General features: G+C 37.7%; 1 long non-coding RNA gene and 1 pseudogene across 1 annotated transcript; one reads left to right on the forward strand and one right to left on the reverse strand.

Annotated features, from left to right (window-relative positions):
• On the forward strand, window positions 6,486-14,377 carry LOC104742390 (annotated as a pseudogene).
• On the reverse strand, window positions 12,140-12,787 carry LOC104742389. The gene is made up of 3 exons (XR_760523.1): window positions 12,735-12,787; window positions 12,502-12,630; window positions 12,140-12,284 (listed from the first exon to the last, which is right to left on the reverse strand). It is a non-coding gene; the product is annotated as an uncharacterized LOC104742389 (long non-coding RNA).

Genomic DNA, 16,528 nt, shown 5'->3' on the forward strand with positions numbered 1-16,528 from the left:
CTCCAAACACCAGGAATCACCAGGAACACTCAAGAACACTTTTTATCCCTTCTTTTCTCTCAAAAACGGCCAAAGTCGTCTAATGATACAAAAGGAACGACTAAGGGTTTTCCTTTCCCTTTTGCCCTGTGGGAAGGTTGTTAAAAGGGCCAAAGTCATCTGCAGCTCTATTGGTGACAGCTTGTCCTGTGGGAAGGTTGTTAAAGGGTGGGGACCAGGGTAAGAGGAACGCCTGGCGCACGAATAACTTACTAGTGGATTTGGATGAATAGTTCCATTTGCCACGGTGAAAGGTTAGGATCGATGCCATGCAGGGTCAGTTTGGGATCCGTTGGGACGGCTAGCGGGGGGCTAGCAGGGTCCACGGACGGTTCGTTGGGGCAGCTAGCGGGGGCTAGTGGGGTCTGCAGGACGGTTGTCATACCTTTAGGTGCGGCTTTCTTGTCCTGCTTACCCTGTGGGTGCTTGGGGTTGGCAAGAACATACAAGCCGGAGCTTGGCTTATTAGTTTAGGTGCCCTCAAGCTAGTGCGAGACATGCTTGGCTTTTTGCTTGGTTTCGAGATGTTTTTTATGGGGCAAAACGTCTCTCGGCTTATCCTACTATGTGTTTTGAATACCAAGTTTTTGGGTGGTAGTTGAGATGAGCTCGTCGTACCTTTTAGGTGCGGCCCTGGTGTCCAGCTTATCTTGTGGGTGCTCAGAGGTCGGCAAGAGTGTGCAAGTAAGAACTTGGCTTATTCAAACTTGACCGCCTGCTAGATGAATGTGAGACTGGGCTCAGCTTTTTTTGTGCAGATTATTTCACCGCTGCATCGATGTGGAACGCGTTTTAAATTGTACACCTGGCCAGGGTGACGATGTAGAAGCTGGACATTCGTTAAGATGGACTCGTTCGAGAGAGCTTGTTTGACTAAGTGTACTCTTGCGAGTGTAATAATTTTTTTTATAGATATCTTCTTTTGAAGAGCTGATGAGCACGGTATGTCGAGCGTTCTTTTTTTTTCTATAGCTTGGTTGCAAACCCACAAAATGGATATGATTCTAACAGGCCGGCCGCCGCTCATGATATGATTCTCCCAAGGAGTCGACACTCTAAGGTGGTGAAAGGGATAAACTTTGCATTCAAGAGACTGTGAAGTCTAAAGGATCAAAGGATGTGGAGCGAATGGTCGCACAAGAGCTGCGGAAAGACTCTTGATATACTGGTGGATTGATTCTTTGGATATTACACACCAAAGGAGATCGACAACTTGCTGGATATGACACACCAACAAGGAATGGATAGAGAGATGGATCGAGAGACGCCACCAAGATCTGTGAAAAGATCTATGATAAGCCTGAACCAACCATGAACATAGATATGACGCACCATGAACATGGAGTTCCAAAAATTACAGGATATCACATCTTGAAAGAGAGAAACTTCTCTGATTTTTACTCAACAACAAAACTTATTTTTTATTCATGAATTAAGCCTCATTATATAGAGGAGATACAACAATTTCCTATAACATTCAGCAACTTGGGAATGCACCAACTTGGAAATTGAAATTCAAACTCTAAAGTGCGTGTAAGAGAGAGAAAACCACATAAATAAATGATGTTCTGAGAATGGACGAAAATCTCTCTTTTCTTCTTGATTTTGGGATGAATCCACTTTGTTGGGCTTCTTACGAAAGACATCAAAACCACATAATTAAATGCTGTTTTGAGAATGGACGAAAATCTCTCTTTTCTTCTTGATTTTGGGCTGACTCCACTTTGTTGGGCTTCTCTGATGGACCAAAATTCTAGAACAATTTGGTTTGTAGCTTAATTCAATCTGGTCTGGTCAGAATCCTCCTTTGAATCGGTGTATGTTTGAATTCGCGTAAGCTGGAGATCACCTGTTTTGTAAATTGCGTAACTCCTTCATCTGAACTCTGTTTGATCTGATTCTTCTTCGAGGAGTTTTTTAATTGAGCTGAGCACATTCTCCGACTCGTTTCATGCACAAATTCCTCGTGGTTGAGCAGATACGCATCAAACAATGAGCACATGTCCTGACGCTTCCCATTATCATATCATATTCTCCCTCTTGAAAAAGGATTTGCCCTCAAATCCGGATACTATTCTTTTTTTTCGTTCCATTTCCTTCTTTTTTTTTTGACAAAATAAAGAAATAAAAATAAAACAGAAATAGAAGATGAAGAGATGAGAAAATGAATGAAAGAAGATGGAGAGATGAGAAGATGATAGAATAATAGACCAAGCTTAGAGTGTTGCTCTGATACCACTTGATATGATTCTCCCAAGGAGTCGACACTCTAAGGTGGTGAAAGGGATAAACTTTGCATCCAAGAGACTGTGAAGTCTAAAGGATCAAAGGATGTGGAGTGAATGGTCGCACAAGAGCTGCGGAAAGACTCTTGATATACCGGTGGATCGATTCTTTGGATATTACACACCAAAGGGGATTGACAACTTGCTGGATATGACACACCAACAAGGAATGGATAGAGAGATTGATCGATAGACACCACAAAGATCTGTGAAAGGATCTATGATAAGCCTGAACCAACCATGAACATAGATATGACGCACCATGAACATGGAGTTCCAAAAATTACAAGATATCACATCTTGAAAGAGAGAAACTTCTCTGATTTTTTTTCAACAACAAAACTTATTTTCTATTCATGAATTAAGCCTCATTATATAGAGGAGATACAACAATTTCCTGTAACATTCAGCAACTTGGAAATTGAAATTCAAACTCCTCCTTTGAATGGGCGTATGTCTGAATTCGTGTAAGCTGGAGATCACATGTTTTGTAAATTGCGTAACTCCTTCATCTGAACTCTATTGGATCTGATTCTTCTTCGAGGAGTTTTGTAATTGAGCTGAGCACATTCTCCAACTGGTTTCTTGCACAAATTTCTCGTGGTTGTGCAGATACGCATCAAACAATAAGCACATGTCCTGACGCTTCCCATTATCATATCAATTCAAGACCAAATCTGCGATCGCCACTTTGAGATCAGAAATGGCAGGTCGGCACGCTCCTTTGGCTTCGGAGGATGAACATGAGTTTGCAGAGTGGGGTTCGATGAGTTTGCCCTCTCGCGTCGGTAACCATGGTCGTATTGCGGGCGACGAAATCGATGATGACATCGATCCGGACCGAGGTCACCGCGATGGTTCGAGTCCAAGCAGGTTCGGTCAGTCTCGTTGGGCGGCGCCTGCGGATCTGAATCGGGAAGGCGATCTTGACCAGGTTGGTAGTTTTCGTGGGATCGAGAGCGGTGGTATGAGTGTCGGCTCTTTTCCTCGCCGGGTAGCTAGTCGGTGCAATCTGTTGATGGCGGGCAACGAGCTCGCTGAGTCTGTTGGCGGGAGGTTGGTGCTTTGTGAGCTTGGCAAGAGTAATCTCATAGGGCGTCGTGATGCTAACTTCGAACCAGTTTTGGAGGTCAACATTGAAAGAGATCGAAAGATGGGATTGCGCGTAACTGATGAGGTCACCGCTGTTGAAATAGACCAGCTCGTTGGTTGGCAATCTGAGGGAGGTCGGCAAGTTGGGTTTTATTGTCGCGAGCTTGGCGAAACTTTTCGCGAGGTCGCTTGTGTTGGTGTTGGACGAGCTGGAGGACGGTGTGACCGAGACTTCGCAGATCTGGATCCGGTTGGCTTCAAGACCAATCAAGAGGATCTGGAGCTCGACGGGTTTGGTGGTCGCGAGCTCGACGGGTTTGGTCGTTCTCGTTGGACGGCATGATCGAGGATGATACGGTTGAGGGCGTCGCCATCGTTGTTCGTCGGATCGGAGGGCGCTATGGTGGTTTCGACGATCACCCTTGCAAGAATGATGGTTGTTGCGATTTGTTGATGGCGGATACCGAGGTCGCTGATTCCTCCGATCTGGGTTCGTTGGTGAGGATGGGATCCCCCAAGGTGAGGTCGGCACCGCTACCTGGTTTTCTCCATTGTGAGGTTGGTATGAGTGATCTCGGAGGGCGGCATACTGGTCTCGAGGGTAGCCGTGATGAGGTCACCCTCGAACTTGATGTGCGCGGTTCCGGATTTGAGGTAGATCGAGAGACAAGTTTGTGGGAAGTTGGCGAGGTCGTCGTCGATTTGATTATGGTAAGCTTCTTTTGCTGCGATGATCGTTGAACGTGTCACCATAGTGTAGTCGTCTACAGATCCTATGATGATGAACGTCGACCAGTGTCTGTGGCTCTGCTAGAGTTCTTTGATTGGTGGAGGTTGGTGTGGCAGTGTGTCCTAGTCGTCAGGGTCACTTGCATGTCAACGCTTGTGCGTTAAGTCGCTGGAGCATGTTGATTTGATCTTGCGTTGCTTCTGATGTTGTAGCGAGTGCGTCAATTTGCTTGGTTGTTCGCCTGTCCTAGCTATCGAGTCTGTCGATGATAGTCTGCATCATATCGTCGAGGGCGGCACCGTCGATGACAACTGGATCCACAGTTTGGCGATGCTTGCCATGTGTGGCAGTAGGAGGTGGGATGGGCGTGTCGGTGCTGCTTCAACGGTAGCATTGTTCGGCGTGGTGCCTTTGGTCGCTGTTGTTACGGTAGGTGGGAGCGTTCAAGGTCTGGTGCGTCCCAATGACTTTGGTTCCAGNTGACCGAGACTTCGCAGATCTGGATCCGGTTGGCTTCAAGACCAATCAAGAGGATCTGGAGCTCGACGGGTTTGGTGGTCGCGAGCTCGACGGGTTTGGTCGTTCTCGTTGGACGGCATGATCGAGGATGATACGGTTGAGGGCGTCGCCATCGTTGTTCGTCGGATCGGAGGGCGCTATGGTGGTTTCGACGATCACCCTTGCAAGAATGATGGTTGTTGCGATTTGTTGATGGCGGATACCGAGGTCGCTGATTCCTCCGATCTGGGTTCGTTGGTGAGGATGGGATCCCCCAAGGTGAGGTCGGCACCGCTACCTGGTTTTCTCCATTGTGAGGTTGGTATGAGTGATCTCGGAGGGCGGCATACTGGTCTCGAGGGTAGCCGTGATGAGGTCACCCTCGAACTTGATGTGCGCGGTTCCGGATTTGAGGTAGATCGAGAGACAAGTTTGTGGGAAGTTGGCGAGGTCGTCGTCGATTTGATTATGGTAAGCTTCTTTTGCTGCGATGATCGTTGAACGTGTCACCATAGTGTAGTCGTCTACAGATCCTATGATGATGAACGTCGACCAGTGTCTGTGGCTCTGCTAGAGTTCTTTGATTGGTGGAGGTTGGTGTGGCAGTGTGTCCTAGTCGTCAGGGTCACTTGCATGTCAACGCTTGTGCGTTAAGTCGCTGGAGCATGTTGATTTGATCTTGCGTTGCTTCTGATGTTGTAGCGAGTGCGTCAATTTGCTTGGTTGTTCGCCTGTCCTAGCTATCGAGTCTGTCGATGATAGTCTGCATCATATCGTCGAGGGCGGCACCGTCGATGACAACTGGATCCACAGTTTGGCGATGCTTGCCATGTGTGGCAGTAGGAGGTGGGATGGGCGTGTCGGTGCTGCTTCAACGGTAGCATTGTTCGGCGTGGTGCCTTTGGTCGCTGTTGTTACGGTAGGTGGGAGCGTTCAAGGTCTGGTGCGTCCCAATGACTTTGGTTCCAGAGGCATGGTCGGCGCGCCGAGCGCTGGTAGCATGGTGGCAGCAGTTTCTTCTTCACTTGAGGTCTCCGAGTTCGTCATGTCGTCTCGAATCTTTTCGGAGAGTGATGACCATCAGTTTTGAACGTATAAAAAGGAGCGCTCTGAACTAGCCCCACGGTGGGCGCCAATTGTTTGTACCGGGAATTTCATAATACTAAGTAAATAAAGATTTTATGGGGTAAGAGCGGAGCAGGTCCTTTTATTAACGACAAATGAGGTCGGGACTAACAAAGAGTCGAGTTGTGTTCGTCAACTTACAAGCAAGCTGACGACCAAAGTAAGACAAGCTCAAAGTAAAGAGCGAATTACAAAAAGGATAATAAACTTAGGTTTCGAGGAAGAATATTGCTCTCTAGGTGATGTTTGGAGGTTCGGATCCCCTTTCCAATAAATGTCTCGAGCTATTTATAATCGAATGTAGAGTGAGGGTTCTCTAGGTCTTCATCGCAAATTTCCGAGATTGCCCTCTAAAATCGGCCCATTTAGCTTATTAGGCCAACTTGCTTGCTGACGGACCGAAATGCAAACTTGTTGTGCTTAGCAGATTTTTTTGGGTCGAGTTGGCATAAGGGCGCAGCCCATATCCAACAGACACTTGGAAACTTTGATTATAAAATAAGTAAAGGAAGTTGCATATTTCAACTTTAATATGTAACATTTAAAGTGTCCCACGATCCCTCCATTGCGGCCTTGCACACAAGTCAACGCTACCAAGGTTGAATTTTCTAATCTACATCTACAAGTACAAAGGTTTATACATAAATATATCAGTCATTTATGAGATTACTAGAGAACCAAAGTGGTAGAGCTATTAATTACAATTGTCCGGAAAAATGTACATTCAGATGACTGACGGAGTTCCTCCGCCGACGGAGCAAAGTTCGTTAGACCACCGGGTCGGTCAGATCACCCTTTCATTCTCAATCCTTTTTTTTTTGTTTATATATCTAATTTGCTTTAGTTATGAAGGGTTAATCTTGACCTTCTTGATTATAACTAGATTGACGAGCTCGATGACAGAAAGAGATCGACGATTGGCTTCCGATAACTTCATCGAGAAACGCGAAATGGTGGTACTCCACGTTTCACAATGTGACTGCCATGGTTGGAGCCGGCGTCCTTGGTCTCCCTTACTCCATGGCCCAGCTCGGATGGTACGCAATTGCGCATTTGCATTTGCATCTCTTGTTATCCACATTTTTAGAAGCAATTAAATATTTTAATGTTTCATCAAACCTTTGCAAATTTTTAAACTATAACAAAATATGTATTTTTGAATATATGTATCTATTTTTCCTTACAAGTTATAACAATCAGTTTACTTATTTTTCCCATTGAACGTATATGTATTACATGATATATATAATCAAATTATATATTCAAAGATTTTACATGATCTTGTTGTATATGTTAGGGGACCAGGCATAACAGTGTTGATATTATCATGGGTAATAACACTCTACACATTATGGCAAATGGTGGAGATGCATGAGATGGTTCCTGGAAAGCGCTTTGACCGCTACCACGAACTTGGCCAGTTTGCGTTCGGCGAACGTCTTGGCCTTTATATCATTGTTCCTCAGCAGATCGTTGTCGAAGTAAGCATTAATTCCCAATTCGATTGTATACAAAAGTATTGATTTTAAATACTTATCATTTAATGTTTTAAACTATGTAAATCTTGATTTTGGTTGCTTGAACAAGTTAAGGTTGGAGGGTGCATAGTTTATATGGTGACCGGAGGACAATCATTGAAGAAGTTTCATGAACTCGTCTGTCAAGATTGCTCACCAATCAGACTTTCTTTCTTCGTGATGATATTTGCTTCTTCTCATTTCGTTTTATCTCATCTTCCAAACTTCAATTCCATCTCGGGTGTCTCTCTTGTCGCCGCTGTCATGTCTCTTAGGTATACTTACTCATCTTGTATAGGCATTATACTAGAAAAAATCATGAAACGTTACAATAGATGAATAGTATTTTACATGTATAAGCTTTATTTGAATATGTGCATAGTATAAACATGACTTTTTTGTTCAAAAATGTGGAAACATGATAAATTGTAAATAAAAATGGTAGAATCATGTTTCTGAAAAAGTGGTATATCAATCGATAATCATCATTTACGTCTTTTTTTTAGTTATTCGACAATTGCTTGGACAACAACAGCCGCCAAGGGCGTTCAAGAAGACGTTCAATATGGTTACAAATCAGGCACGCCCTCATCAATATGTGGAGAGGGGTCGTGGTGGCTTACGTGGTCATGGCCTTGTGTTATTTCCCGGTTGCTTTGGTTGGATACGGCGTTTTTGGAAACGCTGTTTTGGATAACGTTTTGATGTCGCTTGAAACGCCCGTTTGGGCCATCGCAGCCGCTAACTTGTTCGTCGTCATGCATGTCATTGGTAGTTACCAGGTCAGTCCAATAACTTTATATGTTAGTCTAGTCTAGCCTCTGTCTAGGTCTTGGTGAATATGTTACATGAGACACATTGCAAAAATTTGATATTCTAAATAGAAATTTTGACTTGCAGATATTCGAAATGCCGGTTTTCGACATGGTGGAGACATTTTTGGTTAAGAAACTGAATTTCAAACCATGTACAATTCTTCGTTTTATTGGACGAAATGTTTATGTTGGTAAGTACTTTGGTCTAATATACTCTATAGTACGCATCTCTTAATATTTTCCTAATAGATGATAACATACAACTTATATGAATCTAAACAACATTCTCTACTATGTGAGGACAGCTTTAACGATGTTCATTGCGATAATGATACCGTTCTTTGGTGGCCTTCTCGCTTTCTTTGGAGGATTCGCGTTTGCTCCGACAACGTATTTCGTAAGTGTGTACATATGTATTACTTATTAAATTTTGAACTTTATGCAGATTAAATCTTTATTTGTAAAAGTAGATTAATATGTAATCAATATTGTACGCTTTACAATTTTGTTTTGCAGCTTCCTTGCATAATGTGGCTGATAATCTATAAACCAAAGAGGTTTAGCCTGTCTTGGTGGACAAATTGGGTAATGTGTCTCTTTTGTTTATTTGTTTTTTTTTTCTAACTAAGAGATTTCCTGTGCTATAAAGCACATATCAACATTTTATTCAAAAAATATAATATAATATGATAATAAAGCACGAATTGGGTAATGTGTCTCTATTATAAAAATACAATCTTGCATATAACTTCCCACAAATTACTCTCTTGGAGAGATAAACTTGCGTCCAACCTCCTCCACCATAAAGAGAACCTCGACTCTGTCCTCTTCCTGTGTGGAGAGAACATGTTCATGTCTTTTACCTATCTAAAAGTGGCTTGCTTCAGCAACCAATGAAACTAAAGATATTTTTCCAACATCTCAAAATCTTTTGATAGTAACGAATGTTAAATTTCCCAATGTATTCATGAAAGTTTATTTGACACACCATGATATGTATCTATCAACAACGATTTATGTTTTTCCAATCTATTATATTTGTTGTAGGCTTGTGTTTGATTAGCTTATTTTATCCAACCATTAGGTTGATAACCTTCTCCTCTTTATCTATTTTTGAGATTGAAGGTAACAATTATGTTTGAACAAAAAAAAAGGTCTATGACCAATCAGGTTGAGAAACTAAAAGAAAATTAATTTGACATAATTAATTAAATAATTGAAAATTACAAGCACAATAATATATGAATCTCAAATAATTCAAAGATGAAAATATAAATTAAATAAAACAATCTAAAACTATTACAATAAATTTTAAAATGCAGTATTAGAGAAAGAAGATGCATATATTAATTTTCCATTTCTTTTTGGTCAACATAATAATCTTACTTATTCCAAACTGAAAAAGTAGAAAGTAGGAGTATATTTTGGTTTGAAAATAAGGAAATTTTGTTTTTCCCATTAAAAAAGTTTGACCAATAGAAAAAAGTTGAAATCAATATTTTTAAATAAATTATTTTGTTAGATGAATAATATGAGACGATCTATGTTTATATAGAAGTGAGTATTTATATTATTTTAGAATTACTTATTTTCTGTATATTTTCCTTATTCTCTTTTATATTTTATGAGAAAATTTGTTCTAAGGAGCTCATTGTTTTTTTTTTTAAAAATTTGCTTCCCACTTTCTTGGAAGACATACTATCGTTCGACGAAAAAAACGTTTTCTGTTTAGTTGATCTAGTGTTATATAATCTATGTTGTTATCTTGCATTTGTGTATTCATCTTTTTTTTTTATGCTACATGTCCTGCAAATTAAAGAAATAATAATAATATCGTGAGAAATTTGTTAATCCCAAAAACCTTAGTTATTATGCATAATAAACTTTGTGAACACTTCAAAGTCAAATATTGCATAGTATGCATTATGAAATTGAGAAACGAAATAAAATTAAAAAAAACGACGACGAAAACACTTGGTAATATATAGGAATATTTTTATATAGTTGCTTCAATTAGACAACAAACAAATTGCTTTCAAGAGTTGTTCAAGAACAATGATGTATCAAACAAAAAGTTAATAAAAACAAAGAAGAAAATTTTACCAAGAAAAACAAAGCTAGTCGAAATTATTTTGTTTGGTGAAAAATCTTTCATCATCTCTTTGCTTATATAGAGAGGTGTATTTACAATCATTTTTCTTTTAGCATTAACATTTTTTTTTTAATATAAGAAGATTACAATTATCTTATGCATCGTTTTACAAAGCTTGAAAACCGTGATTTCTGATGGTTAAAATTGACGTGTGTCACGATCTGATGAGTTACTAACTTTGATATGTGATTTCTGTGATTTCTGATGGTTAAAATTGACGTGTGTCACGATCTGATGAGTTACTAACTTTGATATGTGATTTCTGATTGTTAAAATTGACACGTATCACGACCTGATGAGTTACTAACTTGGATAATTAATCGTATAACTCACATATGTCACGATATGGTGAGTTTTTAACTTTGCTCTCTGATCGTTAAAACTAATATGTGTCATGATCTGGTGAGTTACTAACTTTGGGAACCAAACTTTATATAATAAGATAATATTTGTTTTTAAATAAAGGTTATCTTTTTTGAGATAGTATTTACTTTTAATATTGCAATTGTTTGATAAATCTAAATATATTTTTTAATATTAATTATTTTAGAGTATTATAATATTTTAATATGTTTAATATATATTAATATTTTATATTGTGTGTTATACTTGCATCATTATTTTTTGAAATATTTAAGTATTAATTATTATATTCTAATTGTGAGCAAATAAAATTTATTAATTTATCAACCACGTAAATTTAGTTTTACCAACCCGCCGTTGTGAAACATTAAAACAAACATTTTTTTCTTCATAGATTGAGTAATATATCTTCATTTTTAAAATCAAATCACAACATATGCAGAAAATTTCTGCATATATATTTATCATATATATTATATGATAATTCAAAACAATTTATAAACGAAATAAAAGAAAAATAATAGGAGAATCATAATTTAAAATTTTAACAAAATTTTCCAAATATAGTTATTAAAATAATATTTTGGATACTTAGATACAAAATCTTACTTTTTAAAATTTTGATTGATTTACGGTTTTTTAAAATTAATTAGATATTTTTCCATAATTAATTAGAAAGAGAAAATATTTTTTTTTAAAATTAATAATTATTTAAAATATTCTATTAATCAAATGTTAAAATTATATTTTAACCCTTATTTAAAAATTAAACATTTGCCTTGATACCAATGACATAAAAATGTAATGTTTTACACTTTATAAAGTTGGTTTCATATTTGTACTTCTCAATTAATATATTGTAGTAGGATAAAATTTACATAATGTTAATCGGATACTTTTTCATCCTTCAAAACTAAAGATACTTTTGGTCAAATCACTAAAATAAAATATCATGATAATACCTAGGCTGGGAGTATTGTTCCTCAAAATCTCAATTAGACAGCACTTCGTTCTCCAATTTTCCAATTAAGCTAACACCATTCTTTTTCTTGCCAAATTATAATTAGTCACAACACGTGTTCATATCTGTACGTTATAAACCGGTTTGTGACTTGTTCCTACTTTGGTCATTAATAAAAACATTAGCAAATATTTATCAAAAAATTAACCAATTTAATCTTTTACATAAAATTACTGAAACAAACACAAATTTATTATGTGTATAATGTATATATATAACTCAGCTAGTTGCTTTCTTTTTTTGTTGAGTGAGAATTTAGAGAAAATTCATACTCGTCTGAATTCTGATGTTTGAATAACTAAAGGAATTATAACCTAAAATAACTAAAGAAATTATATGATGTATAGGAAAAGAATAAATTTTTTTATGTTGCTATCAGTGTCTGTATGATTCAATGTAGATTGCATACCAAGAACCATACTTAAAAAAAAAATATTTTTATTCATATATAATTGAGACCGTAAGTACATATATAGATAATGCATTAAGAATGAATTAGTAAGGAGGTTTAGCACTGAGTTCACAACAACAAATACGGCCAAAACTATATACTCGACACCCCCCTCCTCTTGGGTATCCCATAGACATGCATCTTCTATAGCATTCCGGTGTGAGTGTACATACGCCAATGCATTGGTAATATTGCCCTATGTGGTTCATCTTAAACACATTAATAATAGTTTGATTACAAAATAATCAATTTAATATTTTAACACGTCTACAAATGAGTTTTTTTTTTTTTTTATGTCTGTTTAGTGACTATGATTCAAACCATTGTTTTCAAATGAAAAATCAAATCATATTTTATAAAATTTCAGGTAATTAAAAAAAATAATTCTATCCTTTGTCAAATAAATGAGTTACCTGAAATCATAGGCAAAAGGATGAGAGAGAAGATTAACAACGAAAGTAATAAAACAGATGAAAACTTATTTGTTGCCATTAGTTATTTTTCTCGAGGATGAAACAACTCTGTGTATATATGAATATATCCTGCAAAGCAAATAGAACCTATAGAAAATAAGGTTCATAATATAAAGAAGTTCATGTATAGGAAATATGTAGTTAAAATAAATTGGGTATTATAACTCATTTACCTCTTCTTTTTTTTGTTGATATTTGAGTAAAACAAGTTTGAGAACTGATTGTGTTGGTTTTGTGTGTGTTTAACACACATATAATAAACCTTCCATATATTTTTTTTATTTTTTTGACCGCCTTCCATATTATATTAATTAACATGTAATTCTGGTCAACAATTTGGTCAATGAGGCTCATTATTTATTATGTTTCACTTTGACATTGCATTTACATGTTAAGTAATATATTAATATTTTGTGGTCAAAGTAATATATTTAAAGTAAATATTTTAATTTAACTTTTATGTGTACACTAGATTTTAACTGGCGTGTTGTGCGGGACTATAATTTTTTTTTTATTAATACTAACAGTTGAATATAATTATCAGGATTCAATATTAAAAAGACAAATCTATATAGATTTCAAATTTCTTTTGTTAAGTTATATCTATTTATTTTAACATTTTTTCACAACTAATATTTTCTTTATTTTCTGGTATACACTAATCATCTCTTGCATCTACTCTCTTTTCACATTCGATTATCTCAATTATAATATATTGATTATAAACACATATCATAACTATTTTTCATATTTTATCATCTTCTAATACTCTTTTGTATTATTGGTTGAGTGATCATTACTTACTAATATAGACGTAAAACAATTTTAGAGAATATATTCACCTTTTATCGCGAAGTTTAATTGAAGTGCTATACTACACATAAATTTTGCTTCTAGTAATGAATCTCATAATGAGACTTGTTTCTATCCATAAACATCATAGTATAACATCAAATATTACATTTGATCTTACCTGTTTGACAAAATAAAATTATGTTCACATATATAATTTTTTGGGGGATTTTTTTACTTTTAAAGATGTTCAGTCTACTATGTTTCTATATAGTTTTCTTTTATTTCAATTCTCCTAAATCCAAAAACTCATTAGATTACTCTAACTTTTAAATATGTGTATTTATCCAAAAATATAATTCTTTTTCAATTTTAATTAAAATTCTAAAATTCTACTACCACTACTATTATAATTGTTTTTATTACATATATATATATATATTATTTGTATTAAATTATAATTGAAAATATTGTATACACCAACTTTTAATCGATAACATGATAGAAATATCTAATTTTATAATTATATTTTAATTTGATATATTTCTTTGGCTGTATATTTTTTTCATTTTGTTTTTGGTTTATAATTTAGTTTAAATTAAATTATTGTTTTTAATAATAATAAAATATTACCCAAATGAGTGAATTAATTGATGCATTAACTCTTGATTTTATGTTCCTTTAATGATGTGAATTAATTTGTTAAAATTGAAACTAAAAAGTGATGAGGTGGAGGAAGGAGAAAGAGAAAAGTCAACTTTATATATATAGATTCTTAAATATTTTAGAAACAAATTACTTCAAATTAGTGCTTAACTTTCAAAACTGACCTTATACTTTTAATTAGCGTAAACAAGATAAATTCTTAAAGTTGCTCTAAATTAACAAAAATTCTAACAATGAGATTTATTTATGTATGTAACAGGTATGTATAGTGCTTGGAGTTATTCTGATGATCTTATCATCGATAGGGGGATTAAGGCAAATCATTATTCAATCCAATGATTACAGTTTCTTCTCTTGATTAATTTTTCCCATAATAACACAATCTACAACACAAAAAAAAAAAAAAGGTTTTTCTTTAGCAAATACATAGATTTATCAAATTTTCCATTCATGTTTCGTATGTCGATTGAAAGATACTTTTCCTTAATCAAATACATAAATTTATCATTTTATAACATCATAAAGATAATGAGTAAAAATGTTATTGAGGTATTTATGCCAAGAAAAATATCAGATCATTGTTAGGGGTGGATTCCCCTCTCTACACAAGGTCTAGTCTAGGAAGAATCTTTTAAGGCTCAAATAAACACTTAAAAGGAGAGAAGGGTATTTCAGTCCTTTTCAGTGACGAACCGATACGATTTTCTATAAATATGAGCGTACGACGCTTATGAAGAGGATCCATAAAAAAAGAGGAGCTAAACGCTACAAAAATCACGAGTAATTAGCTGAACACCTTGTCCAAAACGCGAGTCGACGAGCCTCAAGCTCGTCCTCCCTAATTTCCTTTCATTCATCTTATTTTCTACTGTTGTAGTCCGAATTATTGTGCTCTGGCACCGAGTTATTAAAGAGAGCTTCGACATCCTTTTTACCGAGCTATAAATATTCAATTGTTACCGATCTATACATAACAATTTGGCGCGCCAGGAAGGGGGAGCCAAGTCGAAACTTTCTTTGAAGACTTAGAAGACGGACCTATGGAGAATTGACGAGATGACAGGAAGTACCAGAGACGGACATCAAGGAGAAGGATCGTCAGGAGGAACGATCACCCCAACGACGGACCAAGCGGGGAATACAGCACTCCCTACGCCCGACGCCCCGAGAAAAGCCACGGTTACGGATAGTCCCGACAAATTCATCATAGCTACAAATCTGTAGAGTCCTTCGACGACCGAGGCAACGCCGACCCCCGAGCAGCTCGCCCTTCTTGCCGATCGACCCATCTCCAGTATCGACGAGCTGTTCCGCGGGATATTGATGCGCCTTCACCAGCAGGAGCAGCGAACGAATACTCGTTTGGACGCACTAACCACAGCGCATGCCAGATCGCAGGAAAAAATAAACTACCTTAATACAACTCGACCAAACCTAGCAAGTTCCAGCATCGTTGGGATAACCGCAAGACCACAACTACAAGTCGGCAACTTGGACTCCCATCCTACAGGCCGAGAAGGACCAACTGGAAACCGGGACCCCGAATTGAAGGAAATCAAAGATAAAATGCAAGAGATGGAAGCGATATTCCAAAAACTGACGAGCAAGGCGCTGAAGGTAGACCTCGTGCTGGAAGCAACGCAACGAACACCGTTCTCCAGAAGGCTAGCGACGACGCCAGTACGACGACCGGTTAAGCCAAGGCTAGGTTACTACGATGGCACTGCCGACCCGCGAGACTTCCTGCGCACATTTGGGGTATCCCTTGGCCCTCTGCAATTCAGCCCGGAGGAGTACGATGTCGGAGCATGTCAAGTCTTTGCCGAGCATCTGACAGGCACTGCTCTCAGTTGGTTTTCATGGCTCCCTTCTGGGTCGATTGACAGTATAAAGGACCTAATAACCGAATTCTTGAAGCAATTCTCGGTTTTGATGGAGAACAAAAACTCTCACGCCGACCTCTATGCCCTGACACAGGAACGTCAGGAATCGCTTCGGTCATTCATAGGAAGTCGTCGTCAACGTTTCAATCCCAGATGATGCAGCAATCGTCGCACTCAAGAACGCCCTATGGTATGAGTCCCGCTTCAAGGAAGAACTGTCCTTGACACATGTAGAAACCATAGCCGACACATTGCTCTGAGCAGCAAAGCATATTGAGCTCGAAAAGGAGAAGGTCGTCAACGCTAAGAAGCACGCGGCAGCAAAAAGCACCACGGCCAAAGAGCCAACAGTCGTAGCTCCAAAAATCGAGCACACCGAGCCTCGACAGCATTTCACTTGGAATCAAGATTGAACCCGTCGGAAACAAAAACAACCATGGAACGTCTACATCCAAAGAGAAGGAGGGGAAAGCAGCGCGACCCAGTACTGTGATTACCATCAAAGCTCCACTCATGCAACCGAGGAGTGCCGCTACCTCCAAACGATCTTCATGGAACGATACAAAAAGGGCGCAATAGTCGTCGAGTCTGACAGAAGCAAGACGCCCCGACCCGGGAGAAGCAAC

Source organism: Camelina sativa, chromosome 14 (assembly GCF_000633955.1).
Source record: "Camelina sativa cultivar DH55 chromosome 14, Cs, whole genome shotgun sequence".
NCBI lineage: Eukaryota > Viridiplantae > Streptophyta > Magnoliopsida > Brassicales > Brassicaceae > Camelina > Camelina sativa.